Below are 13495 nucleotides of genomic sequence, written 5' to 3' on the forward strand. Positions count from 1 at the left end.
CCTCTCTGAACTTCATCTTTGAGAATTCAAGACGTTGACTCCACAAAGATATCCGCTCATGCCGGAATTTAGAATATAAAAGAAGTTTCGACCGTCTTTTCAAGAATGAAGCGATTTGAAGGATCCAGAGAGTCGCACTTGCTTGTCCAGCGTACCTGTCATGCAGTAGGTGATTTCATGGCAAGGAAAAAAAAAATAGTCGCTGAAAAGTCTACTTGAACAGTGCACCTGTGGAAACAGCCCTTTTTAGATCTAACAAGACGAACCTATAATGAAGCATTTGCGGGGTCGGTGTTTCACCAAGTTTTACGTGTTCACATTAATGCTCATGGCGCTACCTGCTCTATTAAATTAGAATTAGGGGCAGGTGTTTGGCCTAGCGGTTAAGAAGCTGCTCGGGATTCTGTTAGCCTGGAGGGGTGGAATAGAAATTCTTGGCTTCCCACAAGAAGGAATTCAGAGGGAGACAGAGGTGCAGTGGTAAGCAAGGTTTAATGGGTAAGGCATCCGTCAGAACGAATGGGCACGTCTCCGGACGGAATCTGAGCGTGCCAAGCCATTCAGACTGGGGATAGCAAGGTTACCTAGTTTGATGAAGAGGATGCACCTGGCAAGCCAGGCAGGCAGCTCAGCGCGGAACTGAGAGAGCTACACCCGATAGACCAAGGTAAGTGTTTCAGGAGAGACTGAGCAGAGTCTGTATTCAGACTGAGGTTCACAAGGAATGGGGTTCAGTTCTTTTGTCCCCCCCCCCCACACACTTTCTGGGTGAGAAGTAGGTAAAATTCCTGCTAAGGTTGTTATTAACCAGCGGTATGGGGCTGGGTAGGTCACCTGGCATCGGGCAGAGAGAATTCTAAGGTGCCTTCCCCAGGAGGAACGGTTTGGGCGGGGCTTTGCAGTGTAAAGTGGTGAAGTGCTGGGCTGGCTCCAAGGGTTGCTTTCCAGGCTGCTTTAAGTGCTGCGTTCCTTTCCACAGGGGCTCTGTTTTTCCAGGTCTCCTTTCACACAGGCTAATTTCCAACTTCCTACCTAACAATGCCAAATCCTATATTCTATGTGAGTCTCAGCTCTACTCCTAATTCCAGCTTCCTGCTGGTGTGCAAGTAGTCTTGGAGGCAGCAAGATGATGATTCAAGTGCGTGGGTGCCTGTCACCCATGTGGAAGAGCTGGGTTAAGATTTGGGAGTGAATAAGTGGATGAGAGTTTTCTCTGTCTCTGTCTCTCTCTTTCAAATAAAAATAGATAAGAAATCGTGATTTTTTGTTTGTTTCAGAGTGTTCTCCCTTAACAGCTCTACAACCAGCTCTATTTGGCAAATGCATTTCTACTGCTTCCAGGTGGGTTCACACAGTGGCTACTTAGTTACATTTGTTCTAAGACACTGCAGTTACAAATTGTTTCAAGTGTTGAAATGTTACAGCTTCCTAAAGTATGTGACTAAGCTTAACTGAATAGGTCAGTGGGTGATACAAAGTAGCATTTACTGGTTTGAGTCATTTGTAAAAGATTACAAATACATTGTTAGTAATTCTGCCCTGAACTGGAGTTAATTATTATAAACTGACAAAATTGGTGTCTAATTGTGCACAATTATGGAAAGAGTTAAAAGAATAAGGTGATATGGATTACTGTCAGCTTGGTTGTTGGCTTTTATTTATTTATTTGAAAGGCAGAGCGATATAGACACAGAAAGGGAGAGAGATCCCCCATCCGGTTTCACTCCCCCAGTTGGCCACAACAGCGAGGTCCAAACCAGGCAGAAGCTGGGGGCCAGAAACTCCATCCTGATCTGTGACTTGTGTGGCAGGGGTTCAGGCACTTGAACTGTCATCTGCTACCTGGCAGGATGCGAGTTAGCAGAGAACTGGATCGGAAGTGGAGTTAGGACTATAATATGGGATGTGGGTGTTTCAGTGGCTGCCTAACCCTCTGGGCCACAATGCCTGCCCATAAAAGTAAATGTTTAAAAAGTAAACATTTCATTTGATGAATCAAGTTCCTTTTTAAAACTTAAACATGCTAGTTAACTTTTACAACTGAGATTAGATTCACAGGTAGTGTATGTACTCATTTTTAGTGAAGTGCCACTCCTTTCTTTCTTGGGCGGGAAACCCCACTGTGGTGCATTATGGGGACTGTGGTTTTCACAGGTTTAGACCACCCAGGGAGTGGAGATGGGTTTCAGCCTACAGAGTTGTTCTAGTTCCGACCACAGGACACCGAGAATTGAGTTCCCAGGTGCACCCATGTATCTGGGCTTCAACTTTTAATTTGGTTCCAATACTCACTCTTACCCAGGGAGAGGATCAGATCACACAGTGCTTTTGGGTGGGACCCTGTAGATGTGTTTTAAAGTTTTGTTAATGTTTTGTTGCTGGAGAAGTAGGCTTACTTCCTAATCTCTGATTATCCTTCTGTGTTGGATTTTGTTTTCTCTTGCATTTTATCTACTAGCTGTTTGCTTGCTTGTTTTAGTGGAGAAAAACTACCTGGGGCAGGAAGTTCCCTTCCATTGCCTCACCTTGTTTATCCCAAACCTCAAGGTTATGCACTCAATAAAGGTATTTTCAGAACAAACTGTTAGAAAGCCTCTCTCTCCCACCAGGACTCTGGACCCCACCCCTTCTCTCCTGCTAAGGAAGATCACTCTTCAGCTTCTCTTCACTCATCTCTCTCTCTCACTCTCCTAGATCTTTCTTGCAGGTCAGCAAACAAATTTGTTATAGTTGATACATGTATTACATATCTTAGATATATGCATTGTTTTAAAATTTGATAGTATATGTTAACTTTGCAAAATATAGTACAAATGTGTGCTGGTACTTTTCTCACTCCACTTTGTTTTTGAGATTCATTTCGTCATTATACATGCATTTTGGCTCCTTTGACTAATTCAGATATAAAGTATTTCAAGTTTGCTTTTCCTGGAGAGTAGCAATGAGCACTTATACTGGTTATCAGAGTGTGAGTTTCTCTAGGGTGTTTACTTAGGATAAAAATCTCTGCATCTTAAGAGTACATTTATCTTCAGTCTTACTAAAAGTGGCCTGTGTATGCCAACTGACAGTTACACAAGCTTACAGAAATCATACTTTCCCCCCATTCTCAATAGCTCATATCATCAGATTTTTAAATATTGTCAGTCTTGTGGATAGAAAGTCGTGCCTTGTTTTGACCTGTAAACTTTCCCAGGTTGGTAGTAAGACTGAGGGTCTTTTCATATGCTTGTTGGCTGTGTTCTCTTCTTTGATTTTCCAATTAATATCCTTTGACCATTTTTCTATGTGCTTGTCTTTTCCTTGTAGCAGTGCTGAGGAATGTAGTGATCTGGCCACCTGGGGTATGAGCTGGGGACCTTCATGTCAGGAACCGACCTTATGGACCTATGTAGTGGTGCAGTGGGTTAAGTCACGATGCTGGCATCTGACAGGGGTGCTGATTTATATCCCAGCTACTCCAATTCCAGTCCAGCTCCCTGCTAATGCACCTGGGAAAGCAGAAGATGACTCAAGTATTTGGGCCCCTGCCACCCAGATGGGAGACCCAGATTGAGTTCCTAGCTGTTGGCTTTGGTCTGGCCCAGCCCTGGCTGTTGGCAGCCATCTGGGGAATAAATCAGCAAATGGAAGGTCTCTCTCTCTCTCTGTCTCTTCCTCTCTGTAACTCTGCCTTTCAAATAATAAATACATCTTGAAAAGAAAAAAAAACTGACCTCAGCCAGTTTGTTCAACCTACCATCCAAACGAAGAGCTAGGACATTGCCAATACAGTAAACTGCAACCCCACCCCCGCCCTGGTTTTTTCTTCTATTTGCTGGCCTGTCCTGCTAGTACCTCCACCTATAAGTGCCCATAACTCCAGGAGCTCAGCATGCATTCACCTGTTCATCATTCCCATGGAGTGCAAAGAGAGAGAGAGATCTTCCATCCACTGGCTCACTCCCCAAATGCCCACAACACCTGGGACTTGGGGTTTGGCCAGGCCAAAGCCAGGAGCCAAGAACTCCATCTAGGTCTCCCAGGTGGGTGGTGGCAGGGACCGAAGCACTTGAGCCATCACCTCCTCCCAAGGTGCATGAGCAGGACGCTGAACCAGAAGCCACACAGCCAGGACTCAAACTAGCTCTACTAGATGGGATGTGGCTGTCTCAAGAGGGGGCATAACCTACTTTGCCACAGCACCTGTCTCACAAACTTCTTAATTTTTACTGAAATAGGGAATGTGACATGGTATTTCATTGTGTATGTGTGTGGTTTAAAAAAAAAAAATCTATTTTATTTGAAAGTCAAGATTACAGAAAGGGGGAGAGACATAGAGTTCTTCCAACCATTGGTTTGCTCCCTAGATGGGCACAACAACCAGAAACCAGGAGTTTCATCCAGGTCTCACACACAGGTGCAGGGGCCCAGGCACTTGGCCGTCTTCCACTGTTTTCCCAGGCATATTAACAGAGCTGGATTGGAAGTGGAGCACCCAGGACTCAAACTGGTGCATATATGGGATGCTGGCACTGAAGATGGCAGTTTAACCCACTGTGCCACAGTGCCAGCCCCTCTCATTGTGATTTGAATTTGCATTTTTCTGATTACCCATGAGGGTAAGCATCTTTTCATTGTCTATTAGCAGTTTCTGTTTCTTCTTCATGTGTTTTGCCCATTTCTTCTATTTTTATTTTTCTGTGTTAGGTCCTGTTCCTCCAAAAGATATGTTCAAATCCTAACCCTCTTTACCTGTGGCTGTGACCATATTTGGAAATATGGTCTTTGTAGATAGAACCAAGTTAAGATGATGTCCCCTTGGACTGGGAAAGGCCCTATACCCTGGGCAGGAGGCCAGTGGAGGCTGAGATTGCAGTAGAAGAAACACCATGGGGCACCAGCAAACCCCAGGTACTGGGAGAGGCATGAAGCAGGTGCTCCCTCCAGTAGGAATGCATTCTGCCGAGCCCTGGATTTCAAATGCTGGCCTCCTGAGTCCTCAGAGAAGAAGTGTCTGTTGTTTGAAGTCCCCCTGGTTGGGGCATCTGCTTCCAGCAGCTGCAGGAAGCCAATACAGGTGATCCCTGTAAATGTGCAGGAATCCATTCCTTTTCCCTGTGCTGCAATTCTAGGGTGATTATGGTGTTGCAAATCCCTTCTCTAAGTCTGTGGTGGTCTTTCCACTTCCTTTATGGCATCTTTGGATTGTTAATGTAGTAACAGGGTGCAGGACCCCAAGCAGGGCACACTGGAGGTCACTCTCTGACCTTCTCTTCTCCTGCCTTTCTGTTCTTAAAAGGATTCTCTGACCTACCTCCCTTAAAAGTAGGTAATGAGACCCACATGTGACGGTGTCCTCCCTCATTCCCCAGGGGGAAGGAAGGTCACACAGAGACACAGAAAAGAATCTGAACAAACAAGCCTTGTTATGTTCCTCTCAGCTTGTTGTTCAGTCATAGTTCTCCATAATGATCCATTTCTTCATCAAAGCTCACAGGACAGTACACAGGGTGTCCTTTTCCTCAGGTGTTCATTTCCTTCTGCAGGTTTCCCTGTCAGAAAAAACTTGCTCTAAAGAAATCTGAATAATTTTTTCTCTTTCTTATGGGGGCTCCACCATGAACCTAAGATGGGAAGGGGAAGATATGCCCTGCCCCCTGCACTTGTTTTGGTGTGTGTGTGTGTGTGTGAATGCTCACGCATGCATGCATGTACATGTGTTGAGTTTTTTTTTTTAAGATTTATTTATTTGAGGGCCGGCGCTGCGGCTCACTAGGCTAATCCTCCCCCTGCCGCGCCGGCACACCGGGTTCTAGTCCCGGTCAGGGCGCCGGATTCTGTCCCGGTTGCCCCTCTTCCAGGCCAGCTCTCTGCTATGGCCCGGGAGTGCAGTGGAGGATGGCCCAAGTGCTTGGGCCCTGCACCCTCATGGGAGACCAGGAGAAGCACCTGGCTCCTGGCTTTAGATCAGCACGCTGCGTTGACTGCAGCAGCCATTGTGGGGTAAACCAAGGGAAAAGGAAGACCTTTCTTTCTGTCTGTCTCTCTCACTGTCCACTCTGTTAAAAAAAAAAAAAAAGATTTATTTATTTATTTGAAAGTCAGAGTTATACAGAGAGAGAAGGAGAGGCAGAGAGAGAGAGAGAGAGAGAGAGAGAGAGAGAGGTCTTCCATCCACTGGCTCAGTCCCCAGTTGGCCGCAACAGCTGGAACTGCACAGATCCAGGAGCCAGGAGCTTATTCTGGATCTCCCACATGGGTGCAGGGGCCTAGGTACTTGGGCCATCTTCTACTGCTTTCCCAGACCATAGCAGAGAGCTGGGTAGGAAGTGGAGTAGCCAGGACTTGAATTGGTGCCCATATGGGATACCAGCACTGCAGGCAGTGGCTTTACCCACTATGCCATAGCGTCAGCCCCATGTGTTGAGTTTTAGCTACCAGTTCACTTAGTAATGCAGAAATATCCAGACTTTTTATTCATCATTCAACTGTAAATTAAAATTTTCACTAATTATTTCTCAAATAAATGATGTAAAGTTGTTTATAATATTTTCTTTTTAATACTGATGTATGTAGCTACAGTATTTTTTGTTTGTTTTTCTGTCTCTTGGTCTGTCTTGCCAAGGGTCAATTTTTTTTAAAGATTTATTTTATTTATTTGAAAGGGAAAGTGACAGGGGTGGGGGGAAGAGACAGAGAGAGAAAGATCTCCCATCCATTGGTTCACTCCCCAAATGGCTGCAATGGCCAGGCTGGGCCAGGCCGAAGCCAGGAGCCGGGAACTCCAGGCAGGTCTCCCACATGGGTGGCAGGGGCCCAGGTACTTGGGCAATCCTCTGCTGCTTTCCAAGGTGCATTAGCAGATAGCTGGATTGGAACTGGAACAGCTGGGACTCAAACCAACACTCAGATGAGATACCAGCATCACAGGCAGCAGCTTAACCTATAGTACCACAACACCCACTCTGCCAAGGATTAATTTTAATGGCATTTTTAAATACCTAACTTTCAGGACAGACATTGGGACAGAGCAGATTAAATCCCCACTTCAGGTGCCCACGTCCCATAACAGAGTGCTAGTTTGAGTCCCGGTTACTCCACTTCCAATCCATCTTCCTGCTAATGCATACTTGGAAGCAGCAGATGATGGCTCAAGTATTTGAATTCCTGCCACCCACATGGATGGAGACCCTGGCTCCTGACTCCTGAATTTGGCCTGACCCAGCCCCAAGCTCCCGCCATTGTGGCCATTTGGGGAGTGAACCAGCAGATGGAAGACCTCTCTCTCTCTAACTCTGCCTTTCAAATAAGCAAATCTTTTTTTAAAAAGAAAGTTGCATAGTTATTTAAAGATTTATCTATTTGAAAGACAGTGGCAGAGAAGGAAAGAGAGACAGAGGGAGAGAGATATCTTTCATCCACTGGTTCATTCCCCAAATGCCCACAACAGCTGGAGCTGGACTGATCCAAAGCCAGGAGCCAGGAGCTTCTTCTAGATCTCCTACACGGGTGCAGGGGCCAACTTTAAGCTTTTAAGAAATCTTCTGAGATTGGCGCTGTGGCACAGTAGGTTAAAGCCCTAGCCTGTAGCACTGGCATCCCATATGGGGGCTGATTTGAGCTCAGCTGCTCCACTTCCGATCCAGCTCCCTGTTAATGTGCCTGGAAAGCAGTAAATGGTGGCCCAAGTCCTTGGGCTTCTGTACCTGCGTGGGAGACCCAGAAGAAGCTCCTGACTTCAGATTGGCCTAGCTCCAGCTGTTGAGGCCATTAGGGGGAGTGAACCAGTGGATGGAAGACCTTTCTGTCTCTCCCTCTGTCTATAACTCTACTTCTCAAATTAAAAATAACATCTTAAAAAATTCTTGATTATCTCTACTTTCTAGTTAACTAATGCCTACATGAACAATTTATTTATTTTATTTTCTTGAAGGGCAGAGAGAATTCCCGTGTGTTGGTTCATACCCCAAGTGCCTGTAATGGTTGGTGCTTGAACACCCTGGAGCTAGCACCCAGGAACTCCAATCCAGGTTTCACATGCGTGACAGGGACCACCTTGAGCTCATCACCTGCTGCCTCTCAGGGTGCACATTGGTAGGAGGCTGGAATTGGAAACAGAGCTGGGACTCAAGTCCAGGTGCTCCAGTATGGGATACAGGCATACCAAATGGTGGCTGAACTACTATGCCAAAAGCCCACCTCAATTCCTGCTTTTTTCTTTATTTCCTTCCTTGTACTTTCTCTGAGTATATTTTGTTGTGTTTTTGTAATTTCTCTGGCTGAACGATTAGCTTATCAATGTTCTTATTTTGTGAACTCTAATTTTCTTTCTTTTTTTTTTTTTTTTTTTTTTTTACAGGCAGAATTAGAGAGACAGAGAGAAAGGTCTTCCTTTCTGTTGGTTCACCCCCCAAAATGGCTGCTACAGCTGGCGTGCTGCACCCATCTGAAGCCAGGAGCCAGGTGCTTCCTCCTGGTCTCCCATGCAGGTGCAGGGCCCAAGCACTTGGGCCATCCTCCACTGCCCTCCCAGGCCACAGCAGAGAGCTGGACTGGAAGAGGAGCAACCGGGATGGAATCCAGCACCCCAGCCAGGACTAGAACCTGGGGTGCTGGTGCCGCAGGCGGAGGATTAGTCAAGTAAGCCACGGCACCAGCCAAGACTATGTATTTCTAAGGACTGCTCTAATTGTATCCCACAAGTATTTCCTGTTCTATTCGTTCATTGGGGTTGATGGTATAGATGAATTTATAGAGTAAACTGCATTTGTTGCACAATTACTAATTGTAGGTCATGGCGGTAGTCAGTTTAGGAAGTGGGAATCCTGCAGCAGGTCCTGGCACACCCCCTCCTATCCACCAGGTGAAGTGAATCTGTTGTGCATTTTAGTTGTGACTCATCCCCCCCCCCTTTTTTTTTTCTTTTGACAGGCAGAGTTAGAGAGACAGAGAGAAAGGTCTTCCTTCCGTTGGTTCACCCCTCAAATGGCCGCTATGGCTGGTGCACTGCACCGATCCAAAGCCAGCAGCCAGGTGCTTCCTCCTGGTCTCCCATGCGGGTGCAGGGCCCAAGCACTTGGACCATCCTCCACTACCTTCCTGGGCGACAGCAGAGAGCTGGACTGGAAGAGGAACAACCGGGAGTAGAACCCGGGGTGCTGGCGCCGCAGGTGGAGGATTAGCCTAGTGAGCCGTGGCGCCGGCTGTGACTCACCCTTAAAACTGTGCAAAGCTGAGAACTTTCCTTGTCATGAGGATTGTAGAATCCTAGGGGTCATAAGGCAATGCCAATAGTAAACAATGAAGCGAGTGGCCCAAAACATGAACCAGTGAGGAGAAGGTTTCAGCTCTCAAATATTTGCTTAAGTGTCAAACAGTTGATCAAGGAAAATGACAATTTTCTTCACGGATGTTCTTTTAACATTTTTTGCTTATTTGTTTGAAAGGCAGACACCCAGACAGAGACAGAGACAGATTTTTCATTACCTCCAAATGCCTGCAACAGCCAGGGGCTGGGCCAGGCCAAAGTAAGGAGTCTGGAACTGAACCTGGGTCTCCCATGTGGGAGGCAGGGATTCGACTCCTTGTGTCATCACCTGCTATTTCCCAGGATGCATATCGGCAGGAAGCTGGAATCAGGAATGCAACTGAGACTTCGAACCCCGGCACTCCAGTATGGGATGCCAGTGTCCCAAGCAGCATCTTAACTGCCACTCCAGAGGCCTGCCGCATAAATATTCTTTTTATTTGTTCTCTACCCTAGCCAGAAAGACAAACCAAAAATTAGAGCTTTCTAGTAGAATGAAAAGTTCTTTGGCCAGAAATGGCCTCAGTTCTTTGAACCACGTGATGTGGAATGTTCTCCTGGGCAGCTTTTCATGTTTTGTGTAATTATGTTCGAGGCCTGAATCTGTAATTTGTCCTAATTTTCCACAAATACCCCCCCTTGCCACCATTCATTTTCTGCTAGTCCCTAATTTCTAAGCTCTGTATTTGGGTGCATCTTGTACAGGTAATCAGGATGCTTTGGGGCTGTTTTGTTGTAGTCCCACCAATCGGGAGGAAAGGAGGAGGAATGCAGTGACTTATGTAGCCTGTGTATTTATACTAAGTTGAACCACATGAAATTGCTGATGTTTGACCATTTTTAGCTGACAAAGATAGCAATTTCCTATGGCTCAGCCTTGTATAATTAGAGCTTGAATAGAAGCAAATCCATGCCATGTCATGAAAGCTCCCTTTTTGGCTACAGGAAAAAAAAATGGGAGAAAATTAAAGTGGTTGTGTCACATGTTGATAAACTTTAAAATTCAAAGCTGCTAAGTAAGTTAAGGTTGAATTTTTGTTGTTGTTGTTTGCTTGTTTTGTTTTGAAAGGCAGAGGTATGGGGAGAGAGAGTGGGAGGAAGTAGAGAGATATCTTTCATATGCTAGTTCACTCCCCAAAGGCTGTAACTGCTGGGGCTGGGCCAGGCTGACACCAGGAGCCAGGAGCTTCATATGGGTCTCCCATGTGGGTGCAGGAATGCAAGGATTTGGGCTATCTTCTACTGCTTTCCGAGGTACATTAGCAAGGAACTGGATTGGAAGTGGAGCAGCTGGGACTCTGAGCAGCATCTTAACTACTGTGCCAAATGCCTGTCCCTTGAAGTTCTTTTTAACTCTGAAAATTGGGGTCCAGAGCTTTGCATATTGATTGGTAAATGGGGTGCTTCTGATAATTTGCAAACAAGGCCAGAAAACAGGATTCAGTGGAAGATGGTAGTTGACACAGAATGCACAAGATTGGCCATGCCTGAGAGCTTGGTATCTCAGTGTGTGCCAGCAGATGGATATGTGACTTTGGATAAGTCACTTGGTCTGACTGTGTCTCAGTTTCTGCATGTGTGAATGGTGCCCACACCACAGAATTATTGTGAGAATTAACATTAATCTATGTGTGGCATTGCAAGATTTAGAAAGTAAAAATTGGGAATGCTCAATTAAATTTGAATTTCAGGGGCAGGCATTTGGCACAGTGGTTAGGATGCTATTAGGGAGGCCCACACCCACCATTGGAGTGCCTGGGTTTGAGTCCTAGCTCTACTCCCCATTCTAGCTTCCTGCTGATGCACACCCTTGGAGGCAGCTGCTGATGGTTCAAGTACATGGGTCCCTGCCACCTATAAGAGAGACCTGGAAGGAGCTCCAGTCTCTTAGCATCAGCCTAACCCAGCCCTAGCTGTTGTGTTCATTTGGGGAGTGAACTTGCAAATGGAAGATCGATCTCTCTCTCTCTCTGGCTTTCAAATAAAATGAAAATAAGTTAAAAATCTATAAATTACAGCAGAATTGCAAACACTATAGTGTGTGCAATTTTAGCTACTGTTTAGTATCAGTATGTTCTAAATATTGCACAAGACATATGCATTCACATTTTCCTGCTTGAATTTCATCTGGCAACTCTGTCTGAGCAATGTGTTCATTAGAGTGCCCAGTGCAAATAAATAAAAGCCATTTCCTGTGTTTCCATCAAGGGTATTGTCCAAATAGGAAGGCATCTCTCAAATCTCACCCAGCAGCCTGATGGATCCCTACTATAACATGACCTGTGGTATTCTAGTGTTCACGTCTTCAACCAGACCCTGGACCATAAGCTTCCTGAGGGCAGGGATTGTGATTTGTTCCTGTTTCCTAGCCCTATCATCCAGGACCTCACAGCATGCTCTGCACATAGGAAAGGGCAGGACAAATGCCTTGTCTGTGGCTTTGGCCAGCTGGTTAACACATGTCTTCTTGGTCCAGTTAGTGGAAGGAGCTCTGTGTATGAGCCTGGCTGTCAGGGTCGCTGAGATCTTCCAGCTGGCGTTATCTTGATTCTATGTGTCTGGAGGCTGTTTCTCAACTAGACTTTCCTTTTGGGAGATGTAAATGCCAGCCCTTCCACCCAAGTATTCTTTTCTTGTCAATTATCTTTCTCAAGACAAATGAGTAAAGTAGATGAACAGAAAATACTCACAGTGTATAGGTTGATTATAAAATGAATTCAGAAGCCAGATACCTGGAGTTCAAATCTTGGTTCACCACTTATTGGCCTTGTCACCTTGGCCAAGTCATGTAAAAACTGTGCCCAATGTTGTGTCTGTAAAGTGGGAACAATAAGTGCATCTTAAAGGATTGTGCTCAGGGTTAAATGAGCTTATATATGCAAAGTACTCAGATCAGAACTTGGCACATGGTAAGTCAAATACAAATGTTACAAAAAAGAAGAAAAGATGAGTCTTTGCCTAGAGGCAGAACATCTGTGTAATGTCCTTCAATGCACTGGACAATTTATTTTTTTAAAAAAATATTTGTTTATTTTTCATTTGAAAGGCAGAGTTATAGAAAGAGGTCTTCCATCTTCTGGTTCACTCCCCATATGGCCAAAATGGCCAATGCTGGGCCAGGCCGAAGCCAGGAGCCAGTAGCTTCACCCAGGTCTTCGTGGGTGGCAGGGGCCCAAGCATTTGGGCCATCTTCCACTGTTTTTCCAGGTGCATTAGCAGGGACCTGGATTAGAAGTGGAGCAGCTGGGATATGAACCAGCACCTATGTGGGATGCTGGCAGCTTAACCTGCTATGTGATAGTGCCGGCCTCTGCACTGGGCAATTAGTCATCCTTACCTTGATTCCTCTGTCAAGATATGAACTCTTCCCTCATAAATGACCAACCTACAATTTTGTCAAAGAACCTTACATATTTATAAATTTTCTTTATTATTGACAGGAGACAATAATGCTGTTTAGCACAATGGCCCTTGACAAGTTGTGGTGGCAAAATGAGTGTCCTGCCAGGTAGCTGTGGCATGCCTGCCCCTTCACCAAGGGCCCCAGGCAGGTAACTGGAATCAATGGAAAGTTCTCCCAGACATTTGCACTGGGTCATGTGGCTGGCAGCAGCCACCAGGTTCCCAGGCTGCACTTCTGAAGGGACTGGAGTGTGTGGTCATAAAGAAACACACACCCTACGAAACCATCTATAAACATACACAGCTGGGGCTGGTGCTGTGGCATAGTGGGTAAAACTGCCACCTGCAGTGCTGGCATCCCATATGAGCACTGGTTCGAGTCCCAGCTGCTCCTCTTCTGATCCAGCTCTCTGCTGTGGCCTGGGAAAGCAGTAGAAGATGGCCCAAGTTCTTGGGCCCCTGCACCCGCTTGGGAAGACCCGGAGGAAGCTGCTGGCTCCTGGCTTTGGATTGGCAAAGTTCCGGCCATTGCTGCCAATTGGGGAGTGAAACAGCGGATGGAAGGCCTCTCTCTCTCTGTTTCTCCTTCTCTCTCTGTGTAACTCTGACTTTCAAATAAATAAGTCTTTAAAAAAAAAAAATATATATATATATATACATACAGCTGTTGTACATAATGGATCCTGTAGGGCCTAACACTCTAATTTAACAGACTGTGCTGGTAAGTCTGATGCACACTGAGCTTGGAGAATCACCAGCCTAGAGCTACAGCAGCTGCTGTCCTCCTGCCCTTTTCACCTTCCT

The 13495-nt window shown here is 45.8% G+C and overlaps 1 long non-coding RNA gene across 4 annotated transcripts in view; it reads left to right on the top strand.

Moving 5' to 3' along the window:
• The first annotated feature begins 12 nt into the window (after positions 1-12).
• Positions 13-13495, top strand: part of LOC138849628 (uncharacterized) — a 35968-nt gene continuing 22485 nt past the window's right edge. For 3 of the 4 annotated variants that reach the window (XR_011388602.2, XR_016233801.1, XR_016233800.1), the window contains exons 1-2: positions 13-667; positions 1278-1341. This is a non-coding gene — a long non-coding RNA (uncharacterized LOC138849628). Of the gene's footprint in view, positions 668-1277; positions 1342-8341; positions 13333-13495 lie in introns of those variants that run through there. The other variant, XR_011388601.2, reaches the window with a different exon arrangement.

This window comes from Oryctolagus cuniculus, chromosome 5, assembly GCF_051225735.1.
Source record: "Oryctolagus cuniculus isolate XC-2025 breed Fujian yellow rabbit chromosome 5, ASM5122573v1, whole genome shotgun sequence".
Classification (NCBI taxonomy): domain Eukaryota; kingdom Metazoa; phylum Chordata; class Mammalia; order Lagomorpha; family Leporidae; genus Oryctolagus; species Oryctolagus cuniculus.